This window comes from Pezoporus flaviventris, unplaced genomic scaffold (assembly GCF_033815535.1).
Source record: "Pezoporus flaviventris isolate CSIRO_AGI_PZ_B2104156 unplaced genomic scaffold, CSIRO_AGI_Pfla_v1 ptg000007l, whole genome shotgun sequence".
Taxonomy (NCBI): domain Eukaryota; kingdom Metazoa; phylum Chordata; class Aves; order Psittaciformes; family Psittacidae; genus Pezoporus; species Pezoporus flaviventris.
In genome coordinates this window covers 28,522,363-28,536,381 of record NW_026892555.1, presented here as the reverse complement: position 1 = coordinate 28,536,381, position 14,019 = coordinate 28,522,363, and the positions used below count along the sequence as shown (strand labels likewise).

The window sequence follows — 14,019 nt, the reverse complement described above, 5'->3', positions numbered from 1 at the left end:
TAGGATTATTGGCTTGAGAAACACAGCACCATGTGTGAGCAGTTTGTAGGAACTTGACAACTCAAATCAAGTAATTACATGAGTAGTTGAAAGTGTCAGGTGAGGATTGCTGCAGTGCCCCAGAAAGTATGTGATTTGGTTGAACTCAGTTCCTGCACATACTTTTCTTGCCTTTTGGCAACTGTTCTATGTGTCACTACAATTAGCATTCATTTCTTTGGAGGGGCTTTTATATTCAAAGCTATAGCCTGAGAGAGGGGATTGGCCTTTCTTTGGTGTTAACAGATGTCTGCAATGCTCATGCTGCTGGAAGAGTTTTTTGGGAGAGAGGTGAAGCACCACGCAAATCAGTTTGGAGCAGACAAGCGCACCCTCCCTAAGCAGTCAATTACTTGCACCTATTTAAAGTGAATCTGAGTTATTTGTAGATGTCTTGAGAACATGATGATTCAACAATGCAAAAAGAAAGCAAGCTTGTGGGTTGACTTGCTTGTTTACTTCAAAGCAAGCAGCTATCTGGGAGCAGGATCATAGCTCTCACTTGGGAAGCATAGTACTGATGGTCTCCTTTCCCTTGGGAGAGACTTGCAGTGACAAGAGATAGGCTTGTGGAATTTATGTCATCTAATTCAAATCCTGCCTGTTCCCCTGGGGCAAAGGCCTTAAGACATACGGCCTGCTGATAAAGACTGAGTGCTTAATGGTCATGAAGAAATCAGCAGGGCTTCTGATTCTGGACGTTCAGGCAAATCTGGGATTTGTGTCCCTTACAGAATTGTTTTGCCAGCAACTGCTGAGCAGCCTAGCTGAACAGCCCTGTGGTCATCAGCATTGCTGGGATCTAATACCATCAAAAGCAAGAGCATCTTCAAAAGTGTAGAAAGCTTCTGGAAAATAAGAGGGAATTTTGAAGAAACCACAACCAGTAAGAGGTAAACTGAGGAAGGGAAGGTGGTGAGGGTCCAGCACAGTGAGGAAATCCGGCAAAGTAAATTTGTCACAGAGGGAAACCCTGTCTCTTAACCCTGATATGAACTAAGGGAGCTGAAGACAACAATAATACACTCTGCAACATGGTTTTGGTGTGTTGTGACCTTTGAAGATAATTCCTAATGCAGAAGGTGCAGAAGCAAAACAGCAAAGCAGTAGCTGTGCAGGGAGATGAAGGTGGATAGGAAGCTGGTGGTATGCTAACTCTTGCTCTGTGAGTCAGACCAACAGTGGAGATCTACTTAAGATAAACAGGTTCTTGCAAAAATAAGCACAATATTAACCTGCCTTTCATTCTTTCCAGCATGTAGGAGGAATGACGCTGCTTCCACTTGAGTATGTGAGAAAGAGGATGCGTATTTTTGTAGTCAAGATCTGTCACTTAGGACAGCTTTTAACTGAGGACTGTGCCAAAACTTTTTTGATGCTTTAGATAGTATGGATTTGTCAAAGTAAAAATACAGCTTACTCTCAAATGCGACGACAGGAATTAAGAAATCATAGTTAGGGCTTTTAACAACACTCTGCTTAAATAAAGGCTTCTTTCTCCAGTTCCTCCTTGTCCCAGAAGGGTAACAGTTTACAGCTTCTTCGAGTGCTATAGCTACTGAACTGGTGACAACCAATGAGCAGCAGTGTGTTGGGCTTACACAGTTGTTTCCACAATTCTGCTACTCTTTGAATCAAAATCTGGGATGCGAAGGTAAAAAGACATCTGCTCAATTCCACACCTGATAGCATAACAGATTATTAGCTTGTTGACAATGACTTCTGCTGAAAACTTCCTGAAAAGGCAAGTGCCTGTATGTGGGATTATTAGTGGCACAGACAGCAATGTCCATAGTAAGAAAAAATATATAGTCTTTGAAGAACTTTTAAAAACAGGGATTTTTCCCTAAGCAGGGAGGGGACCATGGTTTCGCTGTAAGCTTTCTGTTGAGGCATAGCCATGCCTATTGAGAAGATGGGCTACAGCAACTTTCATGCCCGGAATGAGGAAAAATGTCACGCTGATACTGCCACAACCTGGACCCAGTTTCTTATTACTTATCTGGCTGAACACTGGAGTGCAAATCTGTTCTAAGGCCTCAGGGTAACTTCATGAAAGGTGAAATAATGCTGCAAAGCAGACAGACACAGGTAAAAGGATGCCCATGTCTGCTTTCCAGCTTGTTACTGTCATTTCTGATTAATGTCTGAGACAGGTGAACTGCCTTAGACTTCTGCTTAGCCAGCAAAAGGTAAAACTAAAGCTTTGGTACTCACAATGTGAGGCACTGACTTTACAAAATCCTGACTTCAGTTGGTTTGAAATTTCAAGAGGCCAATTGTTTTTCAGTGGCATTTTTCTCTCTCCTGGAGAAGGAGTAGAGCAGGAGACACGAGCAGGTCCTTTTTCCTATGCTCAACAAATTTTTCCTGTGCCTAGCAGCAAACTGATGCTCCCCTATGCATGGCTGTGGCTTCAGGCCTTGCTCAGAACTGAGGGTACTATTGCAAATGGTCACTTTGCTGAAGAAATCAAATTTTACCAGCAGCAACACAGATTTGTTGTTTCTTTGAGGCCTATGAGCACCACTCTACCCAGTTACATTGCTGGGATGTGACACTGGGAGACCTCAGACTGATGGGCCCTTATAGTTGATTTTTACTTTTAGTGATTCTGGGTTCTTGCATTTCCTCTTGGACTTCAGCCCAACCAGTGAGTACCTCACACACTTAAACAGGTTTCCAGTATTTGAAAAAAGAACTATGAAAATTGAAACATCTAAAAGGTGTTTCTGAAGCAGTGAGCTAAGTTTGTGGTGGTGCTAAGAACAGAAATGATGTCTCGTAACTCCAAGGCATAGTAAGATCAAGCCCAAAACAAAACCTGGTGGCTGACACCATTAACTTCCAATTAAAATAAACATGATTACATTTCTGAACTTGTTTTAAGATTAAGAAAAAATGCAGGTATGCCTGAAGGGAATAGCAAATCTCTGGACCCTTGCCTTTGCTGGGTTCTCATGAGAGTAGTGTTGACAGCTGGGATTCTGTTTTTTCTCAGAAGATGGCATGGCAGTAATGTATGCTCTTGAACATTTATGGCACATGCCAGGTGACAGCTATTCCTGAGGAAAACAATGACTTCTCATACACTGCCCCAACATGCTCGAATCTGTCCAGCTTTTGTTCATGTACTGTACAAATCTTGCATCTAACACCAGGGCATTTCCTCTCGAGAGTGTACAATGAAAGTCAGCCTTTTTCTGATTCTTGTCTGAGGACTTCATTGTCCTGAACTTACTTCAGAGCACGTAAATCCTGCCCATCCCACCCCCCCCCCCAAGAAAAAAAAGAAGAAAAGGTACTTTTTTTTTACTTCTTTATCCCTAAACTTCTCTAGATTTAGGAATTGCAACAGACTTGTAAATAATCTGTTTCCTCAAGCACTTTTGGGTCTCTTCTAGCAATTTGAAGATTTGCTACTAACAATCTGAAAAATCCCTTTTTAGTCCTTCCCCAGACACTCTTCTGAATTATTCCACATCATCCAGCTGAAACCATCTCTTGAAGCGTGCATCTGATCAAAGTGATAAGACCATCTGCTTTGGGACTATCCATCAGGACTCCATTACAGTTCTGCCTTGTTACTGCAGCTCATACAATACCACCTGCACAGAGCCAGGCTTGCATCTTATTTCTATAAGGGTCTGCATTTAGAATCCCTACACAGTTTTGGGGTTTTGGTGGGTTCTTTTTTTTTTTTTTCTTTCTTTTTAGATGTTTTTTAGCAGGCTGGGAAAAATCTTCAATGACAGACTAGTGCATTTCGTTAACATGTAATATCATGTAAGTTTAAACTATTCTTATTGCAGGTTGTCCTCATCCTAACAGTTGTCCTCTTGTGAAGCACAAACATTCCCAGAATTTCACTTATCTTTCTAAGAAAGCCAAGGAAACAACAAAGTGTAAGAACAAAATAACAGTATTTCAACAAGACTATAAAGACCTTATGCAAAGCATTTAAGCTATCTTTGTTTCTGAAGCTCTTCACTCTGCATGTTGCAGTTTAGTGCTAGCAATGCTTTCATCTCACAGCTCGCTCTGGAACTTCTGGAGATCTCCTGTTGTATTTGCCAGAAAGCTATCTGCTGTTGCAGATGCTTTTGGACCGCATCCAAAGACCTATTGCTCTGTGTAAAGGGAAGTGAAAAATTTCCAGATATGAAATGCCCTGAGTTCAGAGTCGAAGCCTCAGGGAAGCAGCTCTCCGCCTGCACGGGTGCAAGAGAAGGCTGGCAACAATCCCGGCAGCGCTCTGCGGCTGACTGCTGCCCCCGGGCGCCGGGACATGGAAGGACGGAGAAGGAGACGATTTGCAGATACCAGCAGCAGCTGCCGAGCCACGCAACTTGCCTGGGCCTCTTACACCTGCCTCCTCTGCAGCGTTGCCTCTGAATTTCACTGCCACAACCATCTCGTTCTGTCTCATCTTGTACCTGATAAAGTAAGTCGGAAATCAGAATGATCTCTGAAGGAAGAAATGCAAAGGGTTTTCTAAAGCAAACTATCATTCCTGCCCTGCCCGCTTTGGAGAGCTATCTTGCTAGAAACAAGTCAACATTGCTTATATTCATCCTGTAAAACCTCATGTCTCCAATCAGCAACTGCCTATAAAATTCACTGCTTAATGTCAGGTAGTAAACCAGCTCCCTGCTTGGGATACTGAGGAGAAGCTGGAGGTGCAGGACAGCTTGCACAGGGAGGATGGAATTTGCCCAGAAAAGCTGTGGCCCCATCCCTGGCAGTGTTAAAAGCCAGGCTGGACAGGGCCTTGAGCAACCTGGTCTAGTGTGAGGTGTCCCTGCTTATGGCAGAGGGGTTGGAACTAAGTGATCTTAAGGTCCTTTCCAATCCTAAACATTCTCTGATTCTATGTGCTGCATGCCTCCCAGCAGGCATCTTCAACAGATGTGGGCAAGGTATGTCCCTATGGCTCCCTATTGTGCCCTAACTGCAGCCAAGCCTTAGTTTTGGCATACACAGAGTATCTAAAGCTGCTAGTGACAATAATGAAACCTAGTTAAAATGGAGCTTTAAGTCCCAAAATTACTTTTAAATCTTCTCTGATTTCTACTTTTTTTCACTCTGGAGGATCTCATCGTAGCTGGCAAGCATGGGGAGTTGCAGGTCTCTAGGGGAGACAACATGATCTTTCAGGAAAAATGAACATCCTTGTCTTTCCTTCTCAGTACTGGTATCTGTTTCATTGATACACCTTCCTTGTGCTTTAATGGAGGGTTCTACTTATCTTGACATCTTCCCAAACTATTAAAGATTAAAGTGCTGCTTCAGCTTGTGACTGCTCAAACTGCTGGTTTTGAACTAGTAAATAAACAGACCTGTAAGCCTTGTCTCACACTAAATCAACTATTTGTATTTTCATGCTAGCTATTGCAATGCTGGTGTGGCATCGCTCTATGGAATCACCAAGTAGGAGTTGGAGCTGCAGTGTCCCTCTGAGCTGCTGACAGAAGGCCTGAAGCATTTGAGGGCATTTGCAGAAGCATTGCTGCCTCCTTTTCCTTACAGCAAGGGCCTGCTATCTTGGCCGCTTTCTTTGTTTCAGAGTTTCTGATATTTGTTTAAACTACGCTGAGTTCTGCCATTCTTCTTCAGGTGGGCTGTTGCAAATACTCAGTGAGGTGTTTGCTCTATCATAAGAGTACAGCAGTTTATGCTGCCTTGATGGGGGCTCTTTGTACATCTTTTTAGTATCATGAAATGCCTGGTGGAACTGCCAGTGCAGTGTTCAGAAGGGGACTGCAGCACATACTTCCAGGCAAGAACTGAAGGAGCCAGATGGTAAGCATGGCATGAGGCTGGACACATGTGCTTTTTTGTAACAGGGGATGTTTCTTTCACAGTTCTTTCAGGTATGCCTTCCTCATTCTCTCGTATCATTTTAGTGGACATTTCACTGGACAACCACAGAGCTCTAACCCAAATGGGCCAAATGTAATTGTTAAGAAGACCAAGATCCTTCCAAAGTTTGTAAGTCATCACGGGGAAGTGCTCATTCAGTTAATGCAGCTACAGTTCTGCATAGATCTCCAAGGAAAAGGAGTCTGGTTCACTGATCCTAAATGATGGCAGTTCTTCATGAGTTTCATTGTATCCTTCCATATCTTCTTAGGAATACAGGATAAAATTAGCTGCACAAGAACTGGTGAGGAATTATTCCATGGAGTACCAGAACTTGTGAACTGGTTTGATTATACCTGAGATATGCAATCATATTTTCATAAAAACAATCAGCAATGCTCTTACAAGTGTATTGAAAGCATCCCTGTAACTAATCTTCCAGTTATTTTGCTTATTAAAACTTGCAAACTTACAAAGCAATTACTTTTGAATTTACTGCCAAAGGAACTATCTGGAGAGATGCTGAAGTTGTTTCATATGATGGTATAGAGGCAGTCTGAGATTCTTAACTTTTAGCTATAAACCTATTAGATTATGTAATTTGTTTCCTTGGTTACCACAGTGTCTGCTTAGGCTGAGCTCTTTTTATCTTTAGAAAGGCTGAGATATCATTTTTTTCCTGTCTCATCCCCTAGAGGACTAGGCATTTTGTGAAGTAGAAACAACCTGAGATCTTTCTTGTCTTGCCTGGCAGCTGACTTCTCAGATGCAACATGGAGTTAAGCATTTGTTCCCATTAGCAATAAAAGAATTTGGCTGCAACCACAATGTTGGAGAATCAAGCTTTCTTTGGTGCAGAGGAGCTTATTTGCCAGTTACTGCAAGTAACTCTGATAAGATAATGATCACAGTTACATTACCTGCTGCAAGACAGAAGGTGTACAATCTGGGACAGTGCTGAAGCTACTGGATCTTGCAGAGCATACTGGCACACAACTAGCAAAACTCTTACAATCTCTCTGACCCTGTAGGGTAAGCAGTGAGACACATCTGGCAAGTGCGTAGAAGTACTTAGTTAAAACTAAATCTAGACTAGTCCAGGACAACATACTGGCTGTTCTTGGGTGAACATGGCTCTCTCTAACCAAACTCATGGAGTCTGTTGGCACCTCAAAACCATTTTATGCCTAACATGATTGAATATAGCTGCACAGCATCTGCTCTGTGAAGCAGAAATATTGGAGACTTCTTTCTCAACTGGTAGCACAAATTACCCATGTGTTTCCTAAACATTTGCTGGGAGAAAACCTGAGTATAGTAGCTGTTTAAAAAAATAAATAGATCTTTCTGTCTGGTAGCCATTAAAGTAGGATGTTCTAGGATCAAAGCATAACAAGCTTAACCCATCATCCTCACTGGCACTTCATGAAACTGCTGTTCGGTGTTCTTTGGGAGTTGTGTCTATCATGTCTCAATGTTATTGGGATGTATATAAAGACTGTAAGATAAATCTCGTCTGGAGGGCACTTATATCTTTCATACAAACTTAGGCTACTGTGGAGTCTAGGTTAAATTTTGTAATTCCGTAATCAACCCAAATCAGGCAGAAGTGGTGGCCTTTGAATTCATGTCTATTTATGTAGAGTTTTGGAAGATCGCTCACATTCTGGTGTATGTGACAAAAATTAGTGTGCTACGTATATCAATAGTTTAGGTTAGCAGAGCATTATTAAAATTCTATAATTAATAGCATCCTGATTAGTTTCTACTCCTACTCATATTTCTATTATGAAGATAAGTGCAAGATTATTAACATTGTATACTAAAAGAACAATTTTAATTCTAAAAAGATCATTTAACTTCATATCTTGGGGATAAATGAAGTTTAGGTCTGCAAGCACACACACCAGGCTAATTCTAAGAGCTGAGGTTAAAGGTCTGGTTTACATGTAAGGAGACATAATGAATTTTAGTCACTTGAGGCTGCAGTGATGTCAGCCAGCTGAAGTCTGAAGATTGAATATTGCTTGAATGACCCAAATAATCTATGGAAACACCTTACTGAGTGCTCTGTCATAACAGCAACCAAAAGCTGGTACCAACTACGTAATTTAGTCTTGATACCAAAATGGCAACTTTCCTATTAATTCTAGGACAGTGTCAAGTTGAACTAGAATAAATCAATCTCAGACTTCTCTCTGAGAATGAATTTCTGAGGAAGTGGATTTTCCTCCTGCATCACCTTTCTTTTTAGTCTTGAAATTTGATTTAATAGTTGACAGTAACATCTCTAAAGAGGAAAAGCTACCTTGCACATTGAGATAAATTGTTAATCCTGAAGCTCGTACTAAATCTATTTGTTAGTTGTATTATTTAGATTACTACTCTCCAAAGTCACAATGACTTAAATCTCTGTGGTTGGTTTTAGCTTGTTGGCTGAATGACCAAATTCTCAATCTGCTTTTAGGCAAGAGGGTGGTCTGTGCTTGGGTAACATGGACTAAATTAATACCTAACACAACTTCTGCAGAAAGAATGTCCCTCACAGTTCAAAACCTGCTTAGTTCTGCTGTGTGTCAAGCTACACTAGTAATAAGCCTCTTTGGAGAGAAGAAGGTACACAAGATAGTGTCCTTTTCTTTCCCCTTCCCCACTAAGTAGGCAGACAAAACCTCTGTCTTCCGAAAAAAAAGCAGTCACTGAGCTTGAGATGCATCTGTGACCTTATGTGACCAGCTTTACGATGTGAACAAGGGGGGCAGCACTGCCAAGAAGTTGCTTGAAGAGGAAAGTGTTTCTCTTAAATTAGGGCTTGTTAATGCCTCAGGATGAATGGAAAGGCAGACAACAACTCCAAATAGCTCTTTGTCATTCAAGTTTGTGAAAAGGCAAAGGCAAAACAATAGGAAATAGTTGCTGTATTTATACCTCTCTGTATATTAGAAACTCTTCATGCTATCAAGTTGCTTATACTTCTTCAAGTTGATTACACTTCTTCAAGTTGCTTACACTTCCTACTCTCCAAACTTAAGCCCTTGCATTTTGGAAGCTTTTGTCTTTGCTGCCTCTTGTGAGGCCTGGCTATTCAATTACTGTGTCATTTTTTAATCCCTCTACAGGTCTGACAAATGGGGAACCTACTTTGGTGAATGTGTACAGGTGGAAAAAAGGAAAGGAAAAGCCCATGAACATTCTTTTTTATTTTTATTAACAGGATGGTAAAGTTAAGCCTTTAACTAACTTGGTATAAAATTTCCTTTAAAATCAGATAGCTTTATTCTTTCCTTTGACTCATTCCTTTAATATAAGTGAGGAAGCAACAACTTCTCAGGAAAACCTGAAAATCAGGTTAGGTTTCTGTGGCCATGAGAATAAAAGGAAGGTCCCAGACTTGTTCACTTGGGGGTGCTGGTCGATGAGAAAATGAACATGAGCCGGCAGTGTGTGCTTGCAGCCCAGAAAGCCAACCATATCCTAGGCTGCATCAAAAGGAGCGTGACCAGCAGGTCGAAGGAGGTGATCCTGCCCTTTTACTCTGCTCTTGTGAGACCTCACCTGGAGTATTGTGTGCAGTTCTGGTGTCCTCAACATAAAAAGGACATGGAACTGTTGGAACAAGTCCAGAGGAGGGCCACAAGGATGATCAGGAGACTGGAGCACCTCCCGTCCCCCTTGAATGACAAAGGCTGAGAAAGTTGGGGCTGTTCAGCCTGGAGAAGAGAAGGCTGCATGGAGACCTCATAGCAGCCTTCCAGTATCTGAAGGGGGCCTATAGGGATGCTGGGGAGGGACTCTTCATTAGCGACTGTAGTGACAGGACAAGGGATAACGGGTTAAAACTTAAACAGGGGAGGTTTAGACTGGATATAAGGAAAAGTTCTTTACTATGAGGGTGGTGAGGCACTGGAATAGGTTGCCCGGGGAGGTTGTGAATGCTCCATCCCTGGTGGTGTTCAAGGCCAGGTTGGACTAAGCCTTGGGTGGCATGGTTTAGTGTGAGGTGTCCCTGCCCATGGCAGGGGGTTTGGAACTAGATGACCTTAAGGTCCTTTCCAACCCTAACGATTCTATGATTCTATGGAAGGTAAGTGTCTGCAGTTATAGGGACCAAGCAAATTGTTTATCCCTTTTTCAGTTCCCTGAAAGAGCCGTTCCTAAAGCACAAGAAAGAAATTCCTTACTCCTTACATAGTATAATGCAACAGTTTTCAGAGATTAACTAAGGATTTGATTCAAAGCAGAGCTTATCTTCTGGCATCTAGAACAGGCAAACTATTTGCACATGTTTAACATTCTTACTGGAAACTCTGTTGTGATTCTGCTGCAATAAAGCAGCATATGCAAAAGATTGACATTATCACAAATTGAACTTCAAAAACAATCCCTAACAGCATCTGGACTTTTAAAGTAATGTATTTTTCAAAACACTGAAATAATAGTCACTGTAAATCATAGAATCATGGAACGGCTTGAGTTGAAAGGACTTTAAGATCATCTACTTCTGAACCCCCCACCATGGGCAGGGACACCTCACACTAAACCGCCACCCAAGGCTCTGTCCAACCTGGCCTTGAATGCTGCCAGGGATGGAGTATTCACCATTTCTTTGGGCAACCTGTTCCAGAGCCTCACCACCCTCACAATAAAGAACTTCTTCCTTATATCTAACCTGAGCTTCTCTTGTTTAAGTTTAAATCCATTACCCAATCATCTATTTTTGGACATCCCAGTCTCATAGTAGCATGTACCTATAAACCAGAAGGTGGTGTTGGCTTGGACCTTCAGCTTCAGGTGTGATAATTTTAATTATGTGATAAGGTTGTAATTTGCTGAGCTGCACTAAGGTGTTCTGTGCAGAGCTGTTCTGTACGTGGACTATGTCCTTGTGCCCCTGGCCTATGTCAAATACATGGTCAGCAGTCAGCAACTCTCCACAGATGTTTGTGAAAGGTGAGAAATCTTAGCCTCCTAAAGAGGATATAAGTAGACTGTTACAGAGGTGGCCACCTTTAAGACAGCAAAGAGTAGGTTCAGGCTACCAAAAGCCCAGTGCCGTTGCATCCTTGTTCTCTGCTACACTAACAGCATGGAACAGGTATCATGACATCTAAGCTGTGCACCTGTTCTAGCATCTTAAATCTGTGTATTGAGTTTGCATGGCAACGTTCTGGTAGCCGGGGTGGTGGTGGTGGTGGTGGTGCTGTGTGTGTGTGTTCTACAGGGGTGGCTTCTGTAAGAAGATTCCAGAAGCTCCCCCTGTGCCCAACAGACCCAATGCCAGCATGCTCCAAGATGGACCTGCCACTGGCCAAGGCTGAGCCCATCAGTGGTGGTGGTAGTACCTCTGGGATAACTTATTTAAGAAGGGGAAAAAAACTGCAATAGCGATTGCAGCTGAAGAAAGGAGTGAGAATATGTGACAGATACAGCTCTGCAGTTCCCAAGGTCAGTGCAGAAGGAGGGCAGGAGGTGCTCTACGCTCCAGAGCAGAGATTTCCCTGCAGCCCATGGTGCAGCCCATGGTGAGGCAGGCTGTGCCTCTGCTGCCCATGGAGGTTCATGGTGGAGCAGATCCACCTGCAGCCCATGGAGGATCCCACCCTGGAGCAGGGGGATTTCCAAAGGAGGCTGTGACTCTGTGGGAAGCCTGTGCTGGAGCAGGCCCCTGGCAGGACCTGTGGCCCCTTGGAGAGATGAGCCCACACTGGAACAGGTTTACTGGCAGGAGCTGTGACCCCGCAAGAGACCCACACTGGAGTAGTCTGTTCCTGAAGGACTGCACCCCATGGAAGGGACCCACACTGGAGCAGTCTGTTCCTGAGGGGCTGCACCCATGGAAGGGACCCACGCTGGAGCAGTTCATGAAGAACTGCAGCCTGGGGGAGGTACCAAATTTGCGGAAGCTCATGGAGAACTGTCTGCTGTGGGAGGACCCCACACTGGAGCAGAGGAAGAGTGTGAAGTCCTGTCCTGAGGAGGAAGGAGCAGCAGAGACCACGTGAGAGGAACTGACCACAACCCCCATTCCCCATCTCCCTGCACTGTTGTGGGGAAAGAAGTTAGAAAATTTTGAAGTGAAGTTGAGCCCAGGAAGATGGGAGGGGTGGAGGAAAGGTGTTTTAAGATTTGGGTTTATTTCTCATTACCCTGCTCTGATTTGATTAGTGATAAGTTAAATTAATTTCCCTGATCTGGGTCTGGTTTGCCCATGATGGCAATTGGTGAGTGATCTCTTCTTGTCCTTATCTCAGCCCATGAACCTGTCATTATATTTTTTGATCCTCTGTCCAATGCAGACAATGACAGAGCAGTTCAGTGGCTAACTTGCTTCCAGCCATGGTCGACCCACCACAATATGGCACATCATCTCCACAGGTTTGGGCAAGTGCTGCAGTATTTTAGAAACCTGGTGCCTAATGACTGACCAAGGAAGGAATATGTCAAGATACACACTGTGCCACTCTTTCACTGGACTGGCTCGCTGCCACCATTTCCCTCTCTGTTGCTTGTCCACTAGGCTCTAGCTACAGATAAGGGGCAGTGAGAGGTGCAGATCCAGATCCACATATTAACAGTGTATATTTCATAGCAAGATGCACCTGGAAGTAAATTTCTCTTTCCATTGGCTACAGAAGGAGCACAAATTACTACATTTAAGCTTAAACTCTTCCCTGAACACACTTTGGTCTTGCAGAATCAGGGAGTGATTGATTATTCAACACCTAGAAATGCCCATGTGCTCTCCCGGGGTTTCATGCTGCAGATCATTAGCTTAATAGTTTTTGTGTAAAACTGGTGGGTGGTAGCCAGTACCAGCACAATCTAGTACCTTTATTAAAGATGGAAATAGATATACAGTCCCTGCCAATAAAATCTCTGGATGACAAAGACTGGCAGAATGATAAATTATGGCAGATTAAGGACTGGTAATACAGCATGAGCTGGATTTGGTAACAAACAAAATGTGTTGCAGTATGCATATAAAATGGGATACTGAAAAATTGTAAATTTGTTAAGGACCCTGACCAAACCACAAAGTGTAAATGCCAGTCTAACAGTACAAGAACCAGGGCTAATGTGAATACTGAGGGTATTGAGAGGAGAAGGGTATTTTTAAGGTATTAAGGGTGCTGCATGCAGAGTGTAGGGCTGCTCTAAGGGAAGATTCATTGAAGAGCTGCACAAATTTTCTGAGGAATGGAAAAAATGTCTCTCAATGAGGAGCATATGCTTGCTTGAGTTGCGTAGGGAAACAAAGACTGGGAAGGGAGCTGAACGCAGTATAATCATCTTGCCTTACTGCAGATACACAGCAAAAGGATATGGTTATATGTGATACAGCTCCTTACTCTAAGGCATAACAACAGCCTGTATCTGAATGCTGGAAGTGGACAAATTAAAAATAGAGTTGAGGTATGCTCCCTGAGTGAGTGAGATCAGTACAGTAATTCTGACAGAAATTCTCTTGCTTCAAGGGGTGACAGAAATCACCTTGTTTCAAAGTCAGTACCAGTTAATTTTCACCACCATCACAGCAGTCTTCCAGTATCTGAGGGGGCCTACAAGGATGCTGGAGGGGGACTCTTCATTAGGGACTGTAGTGACAGGTAATGGGTTTAAACTTAAACAGGGGAAGTTCAGGTCAGATATAATGAAGAAGTTCCTTACTGTGAGGGTGATGAGGCACTAGAACAGGTTGCCCAAAGAAGTGGTGAATGCTCCATCCCTGGCTTGGAACTAGATGATCTTAAGGTCCTTTCCAACCCTAACCATTCTATGATTCTATGTCTCTGGAAGATATCTTTTATCCAAATTAAAATCATCTATCCTACTTGCAGGCACAACTCTGAATTATTTAGGAAATACAGAAGTCTGACCAAATTAATACCTTAACTTCTGTGAATCTAATGTAAAAAACACACCCTATTGTTTTCTTAAAATTGCTGGTCCTGTCCCTGGCTATAAGATATCTATTTCCAATTCAACATTTTTGCCAAAAGCCATTAGGTTTCACAAATATTGTTGCTGATAATCTGCATTTTTTTTCTTGTTCTTCTGGAAATATGGGTGATCTAGTGGAAACCTTTCATTCTTACCTGAGTTTTACAGTCATGTGGT

The 14,019-nt window shown here is 42.8% G+C and overlaps 1 long non-coding RNA gene across 1 annotated transcript in view; it reads left to right on the top strand.

Annotated features, from left to right (window-relative positions):
• Window positions 1-9,298: 9,298 nt before the first annotated feature.
• LOC133266724 (uncharacterized) overlaps window positions 9,299-14,019 on the top strand; it is a 796,291-nt gene continuing 791,570 nt past the window's right edge. Inside the window, exon 1 of the long non-coding RNA XR_009742495.1 lies at window positions 9,299-9,396. This is a non-coding gene — a long non-coding RNA (uncharacterized LOC133266724). The remainder of the gene's footprint in view (window positions 9,397-14,019) is intronic.